Below are 18409 nucleotides of genomic sequence, written 5' to 3'. Positions count from 1 at the left end.
TGTGTGTGGAGGATTGAGAGAGACATGTGCATGGGGCTTTGTGTTGTGTAACGTGGAGACACATAGACATAATCAGAGAGTGAGTGTGTGAGATACACATGCAGACATGGGGAGAGATGAGGATCCAGATAAATGGGTGTTTGTGCGTGTTTGTGTGTGTTTGTGTGCGTGTTTGTGTGTGAGAGGGAGTGTGTGTATGTGGAGTAGAGAGACCACTAATGATGTAAACCTACTATAAGGGAAGGGGGAATGGTGTGACATGTGTGTCACAGAGAGACAAAGGCATGTGTAGTAGCGGGATAGCATGGGTGCAGCTGGGGAGCAGACTATTTCAAAGAGACATCGAGTGTGTATGGGAGAGAGGTGTGAGAGCGAGAGAGAGAGAGAGAGCGATGGAGAGAGAGAGAGGAAGAGAAGGGAGACAAGGGTTGTTTGTGTCCATAAATGGCGTATAGATAGGGAGACAATGTTGATGTTGTTCAAAATTGGCCTATGTATGGAGATGCAAGGGAAGCGAGTCATCGTGTGTGTGATAGGGACTTCATGAGAGATCTAGAATAGACGGTGTAGAGAACAACATGTGAGATTGAGAACGATGATACATTATGGAGCTATGGAAAGAGTCATGGCATTCTCTCTCAGAAATAGTATGCTGGAAGTGTAGGCTTAGTCTGATAGCTCTCTCTTTGAATGAAGAGGAGGTGGAGGGGTATATATAGCCTCCACACAAAATCCAACCGTTACAGATAGTTTTCCAATCTTGGTGGGACCGAATCAACAAACTCGGTTGGACCGAAAAGGTAAACCTAGTGACCGTTAGAGATTTCGGTGGGACTGACTGGACCAACTCGGTGGGACCGATGTGCTAGGGTTAGGGTAAGTCCAAAACTCGGTTTGACCGATTACTCAAACTCGGTGGGACCGATTTGGGTAATAAGTGAAACTGAGATTTGGCCAAGCAAACTCGGTGGGACCGATTGCATATCTCGGTGGGACCGAGAATATTGCAATGGGTAACAGAGAGTTTGCAAGCCCATCTCGGTGAGACCGAGATCCCATCGGTGAGACCGAACTGATTAGGGTTTGGCAGTGGCTTATGACAAGTGAAACTCGGTGGCGCCGGATAGGAAGAATCGGTAGGACCGAGTTTGGCTTAGGGTTTAGGTCATATGTGGAAGTGGGAAAGTAGGTGAGGATTTTGGAGCATATCATTAAGCACATGAAGCAAGAGGCTCATTAAGCAACACCTCATCCCTCCTTGATAGTATTGGCTTTTCCTATGGACTCAATGTGATCTTGGATCACTAAAATGTAAAATGAAGAGTCTTGAGCTTGAAGCTTTATCCAATCCTTTGTCCTTAGCATCTTGAAGGTGTTCCCACAACCTTTAGTCCATGCCACTCCATTGTTGAACTTATCTGAAACATGCTAGGTAGAAATGTTAGTCCAACAAGAGATATGTTGTCATCAATTATCAAAACCACCTAGGGAGCACTTGTGCTTTCAATCTCCCCCTTTTTGGTAATTGATGGCAACATACATCAAAGCTTTAGATAAAGATATAAAGAACAGGATGTAAAGCTTTGGAAGGACATGTAACAAGCATAGGCTCCCCCTACATGTATGCACTCATATAAATATGCAATATAGAGGCATGTGAGAGCATAACCATGACAGAGTAGGCAATGTGTTACATGTATCTTGGCCATATGCATTAGAGCAAAAGATCATCAAGGAAAATACCTTCATGCTCATGAGTCCTTCTTGTAAACAGTATGTACATACGCAAGAACTCCTCATACTCATGATTTTGATACATATACTTACCTTGTGGTTTTGAGTTGGCTTAGGATGGAATGAACCTGCACAAACAAAGTTAGATAACACAGGTACATCCACTAGCCAGAGCAAACAAAATAAACCACAAGAATACCAAGACTGCGATGACATGTAGAGAGTAAGTACTAGGTACCACATTGAATTCAACATGTCCCCAAGAGTAAAGATATGCAATGAATTTGACTGATTTCATTCCCTTAGGTGTCTTGCTCCCCCTGAATGTTACATGGGATATTGGGAGAAGATAGGGAACAGAAAATCAGAGCTGAAAGATACAAATGGATAGAACTTAATGAAAATACATGTCTTTCCCCCAAAAAGAGATGTGACATCTCTCCTCTTGAACATCAAGCATCTGGGATCCTTGAGTATTTTCTCTCCCTGGAAATATCTCTCTCCCCCTTAACAACATCTGGGATCTTTGAGACTTTCTCTCCCCCTTGAGGTCTCTCTCTCCCCCTTAATACTTTCTCTCTTGTAGGTTTGGTCCTTGAGACTGTTTCTCTCCCTTGATGTGATCTCTCTCTCCTACAAGCTTTGATGTGATCTCTCTCTCCCCCTTTGACATCAATTTCCAAGAAGGTTTTTCTGGAATCCGTCGAATAGGTTTGGTCCTTGAGATTCAGCACAAGGCAGAGGATAAAATTGTGATGCTTGTAGAGGACAAGATTCATTGAGTGGAGCTGGATCAGAAGAAATGTAGAACAGGTGGCAAACTGTTTTTCTGATTGCAAAGTCGGTGGCACCGAGTGGCATATTTCGGTGGTACCGAAAAGATTCGGTTGGACTGAAAGTTGCAAGTCGGTGAAACCGAGTTTACACAGAGGAAAACACTTGTCACCTCAGCCCACTAGACATGTAGGATCTCACAAAGATTTGCAATGAATTACCTGAAGGATTTGCAAGGAATTCAATGCAGAAAATGCAGAACAAAAACAAAGAGAAAAGAGAAGAAACTGAAAGATCTAGATGAAGTTTTTATTTGTTTTTGAAAAAGAGAAAGAAAATAAACATGCATGAGACAAATGCAATAACGCACAGAAAGAACACAAGAGAGCTTCATCTAGAGTTGGGCGGTGACATAGTCACCTATGTTAGAGTATATTGACTTAGGAGTCAAGTGAGAACACTTGATCATAGGTCATACTCATCGTTTAATCTCAAAATGGGGTTACCATTTTTCGTTTAAGCATCTTGATGTATTCACATCTTGTTGAGTTGCTTTGACTCATGTCTTGGAGTAAAGCTTCTCTAAGATGGAATAACATACCTTGGGTGGTGGTGTGGTTCTTGCTCATGTAGTTGAACTTGTGTGGGTGCTCAAGGTTGATGTAGCTCATCAAGAGTTGGGAACACCACTTGGAGTTTGAGTTCATCTACCTACATGGGTTAGTTCTTGCAAGGAAGAGCACTTGTGTATCCAAAAATGACAATCATGAAGCTTAACATAGAATTTGTCAAAGGATATGTTTGAATGGTTTTGTGCTTCCTTGTCTTCAACCACTATTGTGTAGAGTCTTCGTGATGTAGAGATTGCTCAAGATGTGAGTGAGTCGCAATCTCATGGAATTAGATTCAACCAAGCACCTACATGGGTTAGACAACATGCAAGGTGCAAATAAATCCAAGATATAAGATAGTTATCATAAGAGATATATCATGGATTAGTCATAAGCTCATGTCTTGCATGTATCCAATGGAGTTTCTACTCCAAGTTCAAAGCATCAATGATGTTCAATTCTCCTCTCAACCTGCAAAACACTTTCTCATCAAGAGGTTTAGTAAATATATACCCTAATTGTTTATCGGTGCGAACATGCTTAAGATTAATGTCACCCTTAGCAACATGATCTCGAATGAAATGATGACGAACTTCAATATGCTTAGTTCGAGAATGTTGTACAGGATTATGACCAATTTTGATAGCACTTTCATTGTCACAAAGCAGTGGAACATGTTTCACATAAATCCCATAATCTTTAAGAGTTTGGGTCATCCAAAGTAATTGAGCACAACATGAACCAGCGGCAATGTATTCCGCTTCAGCGGTGGATAAGGATACCGAGTTTTGTTTCCTGGAAGACCAAGACACAAGAGATCTACCAAGAAATTGACAAGTACCCGAAGTGGACTTTCTATCAACCTTGTCTCCGGCATAATCTGAGTCGGAATAGCCAACAAGATCAAAAGAAGACCTCTTAGGATACCAAATGCCAAAATTTGGTGTATGGATTAAATATCTCACTATCCTTTTCACAGCCTTAAGATGACAATCTTTAGGAGCAGCTTGATATCGTGCACACATGCACACACTTAGCATAATATCGGGACGTGAAGCACATAGGTATAACAATGAACCAATCATAGAGCGATAAACCTTTTGATCAACCGGTTCACCATCTTTGGTCAAATCATTATGTCCACTAGTAGGCATGGGTGTACACATACCTTTGCATTCTTGCATATTGAACTTCTTGAATAAGTCCTTGGTGTACTTTGTTTGAGAGACAAATGTACCTTCCTTAGTTTGCTTGATTTGCAAACCGAGAAAGAATTTGAGTTCACTCATCATAGACATCTCAAACTTTTCTGACATTAGCTTTCCAAACTTTTCACTAAAGAGAGGGTTAGTTGAACCAAATATGATATCATCAACATAAATTTGGCATACAAATAGTTCTCCATTAACCCTTTTAGTAAAAAGAGTAGAATCAATTTTACCAATTTCAAAACCACTTGTAGTAAGGAACTTGGTCAAGCATTTATACCATGCTCTAGGAGCTTGTTTAAGACCATAAAGAGCCTTGTGAAGTTTATAAACATGATTTGGTTTCTTAGGATTGATAAAGCCGGGAGGTTGTTTGACATAAACTTCCTCCTCTATTTCACCATTTAGAAAAGCACTTTTAATGTCCATTTGGTACAAGGTGATATTATGGTGATTAGCATAGGCAAGTAAGATGCGAATGGACTCAAGTCTAGCAACGGGAGCATATGTATCACCATAGTCCATACCTTCGACTTGTGTGTACCCTTGGGCGACGAGACGTGCTTTGTTGCGAACCACTTGTCCATCTTCATCTTGCTTGTTGCGAAACACCCATTTGGTACCAATGATGTTGTGGTTGTTGTCGGGCTTTACAACCAATGTCCAAACTTGGTTTCTTTCAAAGTTGTGTAGCTCTTCATGCATAGCGTTTATCCAATCCGGATCTTCCAATGCTTCTTCAACCTTCATAGGTTCAATGCTAGAGATGAATGAATAGTTTTCACAAAAGTTAGCTAAACGAGTTTTTGAGCGAGTGATTCTCCCGGTTTATATATCATTGAGGATTTGCTCGACGGGATGATCTTTGGCAATTCTTGCTCGAACTCGTGAGAGCTTTTGCTTGGGTCTTTGTTGAACATCTTCTTCATCTTGTTCTTCTTCTTGGCCTTCTTCATTGTTGACGTTGTCGTTCTCTTGTCGTGGTGGAGAAGGAGGTTGTTGATGTTCGTCTTGATGTACTTCCTCGTCTTCTTCATCTTGGTGTGTCCCACTTGTGGATGCTTCCATATCAATTCTTGGTTCACCTTGTCGTGAAGTAGAAGCTTCCACTTGGACGGACGAGGTACTCTCCTTCACCTCCGTTAGACGAATTTTACCAATGGACAAGTCTTGGATTTCTTCTGAAGGGTCTTTGTCTCCTACATCAATTGGCAATTGCTCTACTTGCGAGCCATTAGATTCATCAAACTTCACATCTACCATCTCTTCAACCTTTCGGGTGAAATTGTTGTAGACACGGTAAGTGTGAGAGTTTGAGCCATAACCAAGTAGAAAACCTTCATGAGATTTAGGAGCAAACTTTGAACGACGATGCTTATCAAGAATGTAGCACTTTGAGCCGAATACTTGAAAGTATCCAACTTGGGGTTTGTTACCGGTGAGAAGCTCGTATGCCGTCTTGCCGAGTAGCTTGTGAAGATACAAGCGATTTGTTGCGTGACAAGCTGTCTCAACCGCTTCTGCCCAAAAGTGTTTCGGCGTCTTGTATTCATCAAGCATCGTTCTTGCCATTTCGATGAGCGTCCGGTTCTTCCTCTCAACAACTCCATTTTGTTGAGGTGTGTACGTAGCCGAGAACTCGTGTGAAATCCCTTCTTCGTCAAAAAAGGTGTCCACATTTGCGTTCTTGAACTCCGTTCCGTTGTCACTCCGAACCTTCTTGATTTTCACGTCAAACTGATTTTGCGCCTTCCTAGCGAAGTTTCTGAAGATCTTCTGGACCTGCGACTTGTCATTAAGAAATAACACCCACGTAAATCTTGAAAAATCATCAACTATAACTAGACCAAAAGAATTTCCACCGAGACTCTTGTAGGCGTTGGGACCAAAAATATCCATATGAAGTAGCTCGAGTGGCCTCCTTGTGGTCATGATGTTCTTCACGGGATGTCTTCCTCCAACCTCTTTACCTGCTTGACAAGCACTGCAAAGTCTATCCTTATCAAATATGACATCGTTAACTCCAAGGATATGATTTCCTTTAATAAGCTTGTCAAGGTTTCTCATGCCAATGTGACCTAGTCGTCTATGCCACAACCAACCTTTTGAGGATTTAGCAACAAAGCAAGTTTTAGGTTGTGCCTTTTTAGAGAAATCGACAATGTAAAGATCACCTCTACGCATACCGGTAAAGACCATTTTATGATTGTCTCGACGAAATACTTGGCAATCTACCTCAGTAAATAGGACATTCAAACCGAAATCAGCACGTCTAGATACTGAAAGTAAGTTGTAGCCAAGAGATTCAACGAGCATGACATTTTGAATGGAACTATCATGTGAGATGGCCACCTTACCAAGGCCAACCACTTTACCCTTGGAATTATCACCAAAGGTGACATATTTTCGAGGGCCGTTATTTTCAGCAAGCTCACGGAACATCTCTTCATCTCCGGTCATATGATCAGTACATCCACTATCAAGAACCCATTCCTTTCCTCCTGACGCATATCCCCGAAGATTTGCCGTAAGACCAAAATGTCTCATTGCATCATCAAGATCGAAGTCACTATCATCATCATCATCATCATCATCATCATAGTATCCATGTTCATCATGATCTTGTGACTCATCATTTCCTAGAGAGGGTAATTCATTAGATAAATGGTCATCAAAGTGGTCACTTTTATGAATTCTTATAGCTTCGAATATAATATCACTAATGATTCCAACATCTCCTTTAGCATGCTTAAGATTGGTAAGTTCAAAAAGACAATTACCAAAACTAGGATCACTAGAGTTCATCTTACTCAAGGCAATAGGTTTATGGAGAATTTCATCCAAAGTTTTCAAGGAATGATCGGGAAATCGTTCCTCAAAAAATTTCCATATAGTATAGGCACAATTAAGAGTAGGTAAACTAGCAATCAAATTTTTGGGCAATCCTCTAATGATGAGCTCAATAGTTCTAAGATTGCGAATCATGTCAATATCTTCATCTAGGGTAGGATGCAAAGGATCAATATGAGGAGCACAAGGACTAGCAATATACTTGTTCGAATGATATTGATTGAAGATTACAAGCATTTCATTTTTCCACTCATGAAAATACTCTCCATCAAGAATAGGCACTCTATGTCTAAGACTCCCTAAAGTAGACACATCCATCTTCCTCCAATGGTGATTAAACCAAGGCAATGGAGACCAAGGCTCTGATACCACTTGTAGGATCTAGAAGTAGATGTGTCTAGAGGGGGCGTGATTAGACACTTCATGCTAAAGTTGCAATTTTAGGGTTTTTCGGTTTAACTGGAGTTTAGGCATAATTTCAACATTCACAATACAAATCAAGCAAGCATGCAAAGAGTGTATAGGCAGCAGAAAGTAAAGCATGCAACCTGCAAAAATGTAAAGGGAAGGGTTTGGAGAATTCAAACGCAATTGGAGACACGGATGTTTTTCCCATGGTTCGGATAGGTGGTGCTATCCTACATCCACGTTGATGGAGACTTCAACCCCCGAAGGGTAACGGTTGCGCGAGTCCACAAAGGGTAACGGTTGCGCGAGTCCACAGAGGGCTCCACCCACGAAGGGTCCACGAAGAAGCAACCACCCACAAAGGGTCCACGAAGGAGCAATCTTGTCTATCCCACCATGGCCATCGCCCACAAAGGACTTGCCTCACTAGCGGTAGATCTTCACAAAGTAGGCGATCTCCTTGCCCTTACAAACTCCTTTGTTCAACTCCACAATCTTGTCGGAGGCTCCCAAGTGACACCTAGCCAATCTAGGAGACACCACTCTCCAAGAAGTAACAAATAGTGTGTAGGTAATGAACTCCTTGCTCTTGTGCTTCAAATGATAGTCTCCCCAACACTCAACTCTCTCTCATAGGATTTGGATCCGATGGAAAGAGGGTTTGAGTGGAAAGCAACTTGGGGAAGGCTAGCGATCAAGATTCATATGGTGGGAATGGAGTATCCTGGCCTCAACACATGAGTAGGTAGTTCTCTCTCAGAAATAGGATGCTGGAAGTGTAGGCTTAGTCTGATAGCTCTCTCTTTGAATGAAGAGGAGGTGGAGGGGTATATATAGCCTCCACACAAAATCCAACCGTTACACACAGTTTTCCAATCTCGGTGGGACCGAATCAACAAACTCGGTCAGACCGAAAAGGTAAACCTAGTGACTGTTAGAGATTTCGGTGGGACCGACTGGACCAACTCGGTGGGACCGATGTGCTAGGGTTAGGGTAAGTCCAAAACTCGGTTTGACCGATTACTCAAACTCAGTGGGACCGATTTGGGTAATAAGTGAAAATGAGATTTGGCCAAGCAAACTCGGTGGGACCGATTGCATATCTCGGTGGGACCGAGAATATTGCAATGGGTAACAGAGAGTTTGCAAGCCCATCTTGGTGAGACCGAGATCCCATCGGTGAGACCAAACTGATTAGGGTTTGGCAGTGGCTTATGACAAGTGAAACTCGGTGGCGCCGGATAGGAAGAATCGGTAGGACCGAGTTTGGCTTAGGTTTTAGGCCATATGTGGAAGTGGGAAAGTAGATGAGGATTTTGGAGCATATCATTAAGCACATGAAGCAAGAGGCTCATTAAGCAACACCTCATCCCTCCTTGATAGTATTGGCTTTTCCTATGGACTCAATGTGATCTTGGATCACTAAAATGTAAAATGAAGAGTCTTGAGCTTGAAGCTTTAGCCAATCCTTTGTCCTTAGCATCTTGAAGGAGTTCCCACAACCTTTAGTCCATGCCACTCCATTGTTGAACTTATCTGAAACATGCTAGATAGAAATGTTAGTCCAACAAGAGATATGTTGTCATCAATTATCAAAACCACCTAGGGAGCACTTGTGCTTTCACCCGAGGCTTTATGCCTTCGATGTCACCCCCCCGGCCCCCTCCAATCTATTTATTTAAATTGAAATTCATATTTATCCAGAGAGCTTCAAACAGCTATAACTTTTCAACCATAAGTCCAAATGAATTGATTCTTTTTGCATTATGTTCTTTGCAAAGAAATCTAGAGGTCACCAAAAATGGGATTTTTCCCTGCTGTCTAGATTTTATGGTGATTTTCAGAAGGATTCTTGATGATTTCTTTTTGTGTTTGTAATTTTTTCAGAGTAGTGAAGCTTGTCTTGAGGATCACCAGGAGGTTTGTGAACCTTATCTGCACTAAGGCAAGCCACAACAACATTTTCATGGTGCCACTGCAATATTTATGATTTTCCTACTTGAATGAATGATTTAATCCATGCATATAGATCATTGTTGTGTTATTCATATTCTATTAAGTGCTTGTTCAAGTTAATATGCTTGTGTTACAAAAAGTTTAGAGCTAACTAAGTTGATAAAGAGACTAGAATTAATTTTTGCTATGGTAGAAATAATATGGTTATGGATATAAGTAATTAATTGAAGTTAATTTTTCTTGCATGAGAAAAATGATAAAACTTGTTAGAAAAGATTCTGTTTAATGTGAGGTTTAATCTTGACTAGAGGAGTGTCAAGAGTTGTTGATGGTTATGCTTAGTGTGGATATTGTTGACTCGGTCTTTTCCGTTAATATGTGATGCATATGTAATTATTGCACTTCATGGCATACTATGACACCGGTTAGTTTCAATTTAAGTTAAACCTGATAATAATACAACTTGAATATGTCGTTTACCGGGTCATGGTGCCACTGAATCGAGTTTTTCCCAGTGCAACCACATTTGCCTATATGGGAAGGCCTTTATTCGGTCCGTTGTCATGCCTCTGGTCGGTGCCTCCAACTAGGGAAGGTTATGGGCGTGCGGTACCCTGGCCCGGTAAGCAGACATAACCTTGTGTGCCCGTTGTTGAGATTTTTGGTAATGGTCCCCGTGAGGGACGTTTTAGCCACGACGGTGGTCGTTGTGTCTTTGGTAGACACGGGGCCACCCAGGACTAGCCCAGTTGGGAGTGGGTCGGATTGGCCAAGAGAGTGTCATGGCAATGGAGTGGTTTCGTCGGAATGCCGTTGGTGCACCCGACTGGGAGTACGAGGCCATGGGTTCCATCGTGTGGGTACAGTGCGCTACCTCCGCAGAGTGTATTAATCTATCGATAGCCGACTCCACGGTTACGGACTCGATCGAAAGTAGGTCACACCATGGGTCAACATTTAATAAAACTTGCACACTAAGTTATGAACTCTGCACTATTGATGATGGCAGGAAGGCCATCGGGTTGGACAGGACCAAGTGTTGGTCGTGATTGTGATCACCGGAAGGATCATTGTTTTAGACCTAGTATGGGTCGAGGTTGTGATCGCTGGAAGGATCACGAGATATTCATCGTTATGATTTTGAGGTTGGTATGGTGGTGATCCAAGAAGTGATCACCATTGGTAAGAGGAATTTTTCCTCACAAGGATATGATCACAACATGTTGAATATATTGTTGCATTATTAATAATTGGTTAAATATCATGATATTGTTTGTCATTATGTTTATGTCTATTGTGAGCTTGCAAGTACATTCAATGTACTGACCTGGCGTGTCATGCCAGCTTTCAGGAAGAGCCTTGTTGGAGAGGAATGTTGTCCGAGTCTAGATTGTGTCCACATCAGTGTCCCTGTGCTATGGAGCTTCCGCTATGACGTTGTTCCGCTGCCGCGTAGTTGTTATTATCGAGGCCTTTATGTTCACTAAATAATGTACATATTGTCCAGCTGCACCGTTTGTGCTGCCTGGCCTTGCCTATATGTTGTAATGTAAACTTTGATCCGCTAGCATCAATAAAGTGGTTGTTTTCGGTACCAAGATTTTGTGTGTTGCCAGAAGATATGGTCTCTGGGCTGGCAATGCATGGTAAACCGGTTTCTCTGAGCCGGGGTGCCACAATGCTTGGTATTAGAGCCGCGCTGACTGTAGGCCATGCTATTCTATGACGTGTTGACTTGACGGTATATATGAGTTTACGTTGATTACCGGTAGCATTGCTAGCTGGTTGTTGCATTGCATATACTTGTCTTATTTTTATGCTAACCTACTAATGGTTGTGAGTGTAGATGGCTCCAGTGTCGTATCCGTGCTAGTTGCAGTTGATGCCGTACACATCGCCGCATGTTCTTCGTAACGTGTGGCGTCAGCTGTACCCCCTCGGTGACGATCCAGTTTATCGTTTGTACTGGGAGTGTCTAGCTGACTCGGTGTATGAGTATCACGCAGTGGTTACTCTACGCACCAGTTCCGACTCCAGCACTTACACTCGTACCTCTCGGAGCGGTTACGCTTCTACTGCATCCTAGGTTGTCCAGTTTGCTGCATTCGAGGTCCTTGTTGAGCTTCGTTACAACGAGGTCCAGATGCAGAACCACCCAAGCTTCTAATACTATCCTTCTCTGCACGACAAAGGTCGGGTCCGCTTCCCTATCATTGATCCGGAGTCCGATAGTATTGCTAGCCATATTGCTCGTTACATCACCGCTAGCTATCTTTTGATCCACGAGCTGGCTCGAGAGCTGACTCGTGCCCGTACTGCTTTAGCATCTGCTCTACTCTCTACTAGATCTGCCACTACTCCATCCTCCCTTGGATTTACTCCTTATATTCCAGTCAGTTCTAGTTCCCTTGTTTCACCGGTTACTCCTTCGAGTAGCTCGGGCACCTCGACCGTGAATCCTCTCAGTGCCCCTGATGAGTGGGTTCCACTTCTCACTACTCCTGTAGCCCCGATACTTCACCCTGCACCTGCCCCTGAGGGAGCGCCCTCAAGGCAACGTCACCGTGTTACCTTGAACCCAGATGTCTCAGTTAACCACGTCAGTTCAGGATCCGAGTCAGGAGAGGATCCCGCAGCCCTAGCAGAGCAGTAGAGCTTCTGAGTATTTGTAGTCGTCCCGATGATGTTCGAGTGTAGTCGTACGAGTCATGAGGTTTCCTTTCATGTATGAGGGTAGTTGAACCTGGCATGTTATGTATCTTTCATGTATGAGTCTATGTATACTTATGTTGGAACTCTATTTCTTTCGCCGTGTTTTATTCGTCATCTCGGTTTTTCTCGGGATTTTGTTGCTAGCCTTTCCTCAATTTATTTTGAATGCTTCTCATCTCAGTTGTGTTGTCTTGGGAAAAATCACAATAGGATGCCGCGGGGTGGCAGCAATAGCAACGTTCGCGAGGGTACTCCTGTTCGTCGTTCCGCATGATAGGCAGGACACTCCCCCGAGCCGTACGTTCCACCACCGCCTCCACCGCCACATCCGCCCTCCACCGAGCAACTGCTATGTATGTTTGAGGACAGATGGAATAATTATCTGATTGAAATTTTAAAAAGTGTGCAAGCTATGGTTGGGAAGAATGGGAATTAGAACGGTCATCACACAAAGCTGTCAGATTTTCAAAGGACCAAGCCTCCCAGTTTCAGTCAGGTTATTGACCCCTTGGAAGGAGACGATTGGCTGTGAACCATTGAGAGGAACTTGATATTGCTCATACTGAAGAAGGTGATAAAGTTCCATTTGTAACTCATTATCTTGAAGGCGATGTTGCCATATGGTGGGAAAATATAAAATCCATGTGGCCTGCTGATGAGGAAATCACCTGGTCGAAATTCACGGATCAGTTCCAGAAATATCATATCCCTACTGGAATTATGAAGACTAAGCAGCAAGCATTTCTCGCGCTCATCCAAGGAAATCAGTCTGTGGGTGAATATTTGCAAAAATTCAATCATTTGTCACGTTACTCCCTTCACGACGTGGCCACTGAAGAAAGAAAGATTGACAGATTTCTTGGTGGATTAAACCCGCAACTCCGGTGTACTCTCAGCATGTTTGATTTCCCAGATTTTCAAACTCTAGTGAACAAAACTTTCATTGCATAAAGGGAGCACAAGCTCGTGTCAGACAACAGGCCTGTCAATAATGACCACAAGCGCAAGTTTGAGCCAAAGGCAACTCGTGCAAAAGGCTCGTACCTGGCAGCAGACTCAGGTGGAATACAAGCCCAATTGGCAACAAAATGTTAACAAGACCACCACCCAAGTCAAGAATGTCATGCCCAACCCAGTGCACGAGTAGTGCCAGCGCATCAATGCTTGCTTCCATTGTGGGAAAACCGGATATTATGCCAGACAGTGTCCCAAGAACAGCAAGGCAAATGCTCTATTCAAGCCACAAGTCAACTTTATGGAATCATTCCCGGACCAAGACCGCATCACTGGGCACGTTCATCACCTCTCCGCAGATGAAGCCCAAGAAAACCCCGAAGTCGTCATTGGTATGTTTCCTGTTAACAACATACCTGCAGTAATTTTATTCGACTCTGGGGCTTCCCACTCTTTTATCCCTCGGAGTTTTGTTGCCCAAAACAAATTTCCTTGTTCGCTATTGGGCAAGAATATGCTGGTACAAACCACGGGATCCTTAATCAAGAGCAATCTGGTCTGTCATAATCTGGAAATCAATGTCAACGAAGTCTGCTTTTCAACTTCTTTGATAATTATTGAGTCTGCTAAACTGGACGTTATCTTGGGTATGAATTGGCTGACTCAATACCAAGTATGCATAAATTGCGCGACTTGAGAAGTCACTTTGACCAGTCAAAAGGGGCAGACTACCAGATTCTATGCTCGCAGAAGCATACCCAAGAAAGAAATGGCCTTCATCGCTGTGGCTGAATTGGAATTAATTCCTGTGGTCAGTGAGTTTCCTGATCTATTTCTAGAAGAGCTACCAGGCATGCCACTAGATCGAGAGCTTGGGTTCGCAATAGATCTTGTGCCTAGAATGGCAATGTTATACAAGAAGTATTACTGGATGCCCTCATCAGAATTAGTGGAGCTAAAGAAATAGCTTGATGGAATGCTCCAAAAAGGATATATCTGTCCCAGCTCTTCACCATGGGGATCACTTGCTATCTTCGTGGACAAAAAGGATGGCAGCCTCTGCATGTGTGTGGATTACCGTCATTTGAACGATGTCACCATCAAAAATAAATATCCGCTGCCAAGTATTGATGACTTGTTTGATCAACTCAGTGGGCCAAAGTATTCTCCAAGGTTGATTTACGGACTCGATATCATCAGCTCAAGATTAAAAAGGAGGATATTCCTAAGACCGCCTTTACCACTCAGTACAGTCTTTATGAATATACAGTTATGTCCTTTGGTCTCACCAATGCCCCTGATTTCTTCATGCATATGATGAACAAGGTATTCATGGACTTCCTCGATAAATTCGTGGTAGTCTTCATCAATGACATACTTATTTACTCGAGGAGTGAAGAAGATCACAAGGAACACCTTCGAGCAGTGTTACAATGACTCCGCGACCATCAGATATACGCCAAATTCAGTAAATGCGAATTTTGGCTCAAGCAGGTTGGATTCCTTAGACATGTGGTATCCGCTGAAGATATAGTTGTGGACCCAAGCAAAGTAAAGGATGTGCTCGGTTGGTTGCCACCCACAACCGTATCACAGATTAGGAGTTTTCTTGGATTAGCCGGGTATTACCATCGTTTCATTGAACGGTTTTCCAAGATTGATAAACCCATGACGGAGCTGCTCAAAAAGGATAAGAAGTTTGAATGGACTGAGGACTGTGAGAAAAGTTTTAATGAGCTAAAGATACGGCTGACGACCGCACCAGTGTTAACCCTTCCAGATATCTACCGTAGTTTTGATGTGTACTGCGATGCCTACAGACAAGGACTTGGATGCCTACTTATGCAAAAGGGCAAGGTAGTAGCCTATGCATCACGACAGCTACGACCCCATGAGGGAAATTATACCACTCATGATCTGGAATTAGCAGCGGTGGTTCATGCTCTAAAAATTTGGAGACACTATCTCATCGGGAAGAGGTGCCAAATTTTTACCGATCACAAAAGTCTCAAGTATATATTTACTCAGCCAGATTTAAATCTTCGTCAATGAAGGTGGCTTGAGTTAGTCAAGGATTATGATCTTGGAATAAATTACCACCCGGGTAAGGCCAACGTGGTCGCCGATGCACTCAGTCGAAAGCCTGTCAGCCTGAATGTCATATTGGAATCCTTGCCTCCTGAACTTCAACAGGAGATTTCTCAGCTCAACCTGGTCATAGTTGATGCTGGCCTTGCTAATATTTTGGAAGTCGCCCCCACCCTTGAGGAAGAGATCCGCAAGGCACTGCCAGATGGCACCATTCTGTAGAAACGTGCCAAGAATGTGGTAGCAGGACAGACTTCGGATTTCTCAAAGGATCAGGTGCAGGTGCACCTCAGTCTCCTCTCTCGATCCCTCCCTCTCGTTTTGGCCAAGGAGCCCTTGTCGCCGGCATTTGCTCCGGCGAAGCCGGGCCGCCCCCTGTCTCGTTTCCCCTCTCCCCCTCATCTGACTAGCGGGGCCCGCTAGTCAGCCACTCAGTATGCGCGAAGCGGTACGAGTGCTGGCGCCCCGAGGCTTTACTCCTTCGACGTCACCCCCCTCCAGTTTGTTTATTCAAATTCAAATTCATATTTATCCAGAGAGCTTCAAACAGCTATAACTTTTCAACCATAAGTCCAAATGAATTCATTCTTTTTGCATTGTGTTCTTTGCAAAGAAATCTAGCAGCTCACCAAAAATGGGATTTTTCCCTGCTGTCTAGATTTTATGGTGATTTTCAGAAGGGTTCTTTATGATTTCTTTTTTGTGTTTGGAATTGTTTTCAGAGCAGTGAAGCTTGTCTTGAGGATCACCAGGAGGTTTGTGAACCTCATATGCACTAAGGCAAGCCACAACAACATTTTCATGGTGCCTGTTGTTGTCAAAACCAGTAGAACTCGGGTAGGGGGTCCCAAACTGTGCGTCTAAGGCGGATGGTAACATGAGGCAGGGGACACGATGTTTACCTAGGTTTGGGCCCTCTTGATGGAGGTAATACCCTACGTCCTGCTTGATTGTTCTTGATGATATGAGTATTACAAGAGTTGATCTACCACGAGATCATAGAGGCTAAACCCTAGAAGCTAGCCTATGGTATGATTGTGTGTTGTCCTACGGACTAAACCGTCCGGTTTATATAGACACCGGAGGGGGCTAGGGTTACACAGAGTTAGTTACAAGGGAGGAGATTCACATATCCGTATTGCCTAGCTTGCCTTCCATGCCAAGGAGAGTCCCATCCGGACACGGGACAAAGTCTTCAATCTTGTATCTTCATAGTCCAAAAGTCCGGCCAAAGGATATAGTCCGGCTGTCAGGAGACCACCTAATCTAGGACTCCCTCAGTAGCCCCTGAACTAGGCTTCGATGATGACGAGTCCGACGCGCAGTTTTGTCTTCGGCATTGCAAGGTGGGTTCCTCCTCCAAATACTCCATAGAAGATTTTGAACACGAGAATAGTGTCTGGCTCTGCAAAACAAGTTCCACATACTACCGTAGAGAGAATAATATTTCCACAAATCCAATCTGCTGACACGTTTGACAGCATGACATCACATCATGGCCCGGTTATTATTCGAACCGTTTTTCTCAACCAGCACTGCACATAACATGGTGCAGTTTTCTTGACACGTCTTGTTGAAGCAAAGATCGTGCCCCCCTTATTACGGGATTCTCATCAATACAGACGTGGGTAACCCAACCGCGTCATCAATTTCGGTGCTTGGGGAATAAGAGGTTTTACGAGGTGAGTAGGGAGGCACACCGCCTCTTCCGCCCATATAAAAGGACAAGGATTCACTCTTTTCACCCACGCCTTCTTCCCGATTCATTCCCTTCTGCTCAGGCTCCAGCGCCCAAGTGTTCATCTTCTCTGCCCACAAAAGGCCTTCCAAAGATGTCTGGATCCGGAGCCGGAGGCAAATGGATGGCCTCTACCGTCCGAGAGAAGGATATCAAAAAGCTTCGGGAAGCCAGGTATCTGGCCAAGAAAAATCAGCCACCGTCTTCCTACGGCGGGACAGATCGTCCCTACACCGGAACCCCACGAGAGGGTTGAATTCCTCCCTTATTTTGTCCGCAGGCTAGGGTTTCCACTCCAACCGTTCATTCGCGGCATCATGTGCTATTATGGGATCGATCTTCACGATCTATCCCCTAATTCCTTCCTCAATAAATCAACATTTATCGTCGTGTGCGAGGCTTTCCTCCGCATTTCGCCGCACTTCGGTTTATGGCTGAAGGTTTTTAATGTGAAGCCCAAGGTGGTGGGCAGCGAGCACGCCGAGTGCAGGGGCGCTATGGTGAGCAAGATGCCCAACGTCATATGGCCAACAGGAACCTTTAATGATTCTGTCAAGGAGTGGCAACAACAGTGGTTTTACATCACTGAGCTGTGCGGCAAGGAATGGGCCGCCTCTCCCGAGTTTTGATCTAGTGCCCCTCTGCGGCTTACATCCTGGGTCAAGAAAGGCCTGGACTAGTCCTCGTACGACGAACTGTCGGTGCTTCAGACGCCCGTTAAAGATATGGGATATAAGAGCATTTAACTTGTCAAGGTAGTCCAGGTGATGTTAGTCCGCCGAATACTGCCTTGTCAACACCGGACTTGCACGAGGACATTTGGAAGGTTCTTTTCAAGTCTAGCGAATCATGGCTGGACTCTGCCGAAGACCACGGGTACGAACTGTCCTGCCCTGCAAGTTTGGTGAGTTTATCAAACTTTTATATCCGCATGACCCAAAGGAAGCGCTTAACGCATGTTTATTCAACTCCCCCAGAGCTGGACGAAGAAGGCGGAGCGGATCCATTGTCCGGCCCCGCTGCCCGAAGACACGGCCATCCCACTTCTGACGAAGATGCTGGTCCGGGCGCCCTACAAGGTGCCGAAAAGGAGGCCAAAAAGACCCGGGGCAGCCTTCGTCATCGTGGCACTTCGGACATAATAGCCGAAGGCTCTGATGCTCATTCCGCCTCCGAAGAGGATAGAAAGGAGGAGGAAGATGTATCGTCTGCGGGGGGAAGGAGGAAGAGGACGACCGCTGCACCCATGGAGGCCGAACTGCCCAAAAGGGAAGGGCTTCTCCTCCATAGGAGTCCACTGCTGCCACCGACAGTGGCCTGGCATGGGATCCCAGGGACCAGCCCCTGGTCAACTCATAAGTATATAAAATCCGAGT

The sequence above is a fragment of the Triticum urartu genome, chromosome 6 (genome assembly GCF_003073215.2).
Source record: "Triticum urartu cultivar G1812 chromosome 6, Tu2.1, whole genome shotgun sequence".
Taxonomy (NCBI): domain Eukaryota; kingdom Viridiplantae; phylum Streptophyta; class Magnoliopsida; order Poales; family Poaceae; genus Triticum; species Triticum urartu.
The sequence above is the reverse complement of the archived record's forward strand: the minus strand, read 5'-3'. Positions refer to the sequence as shown.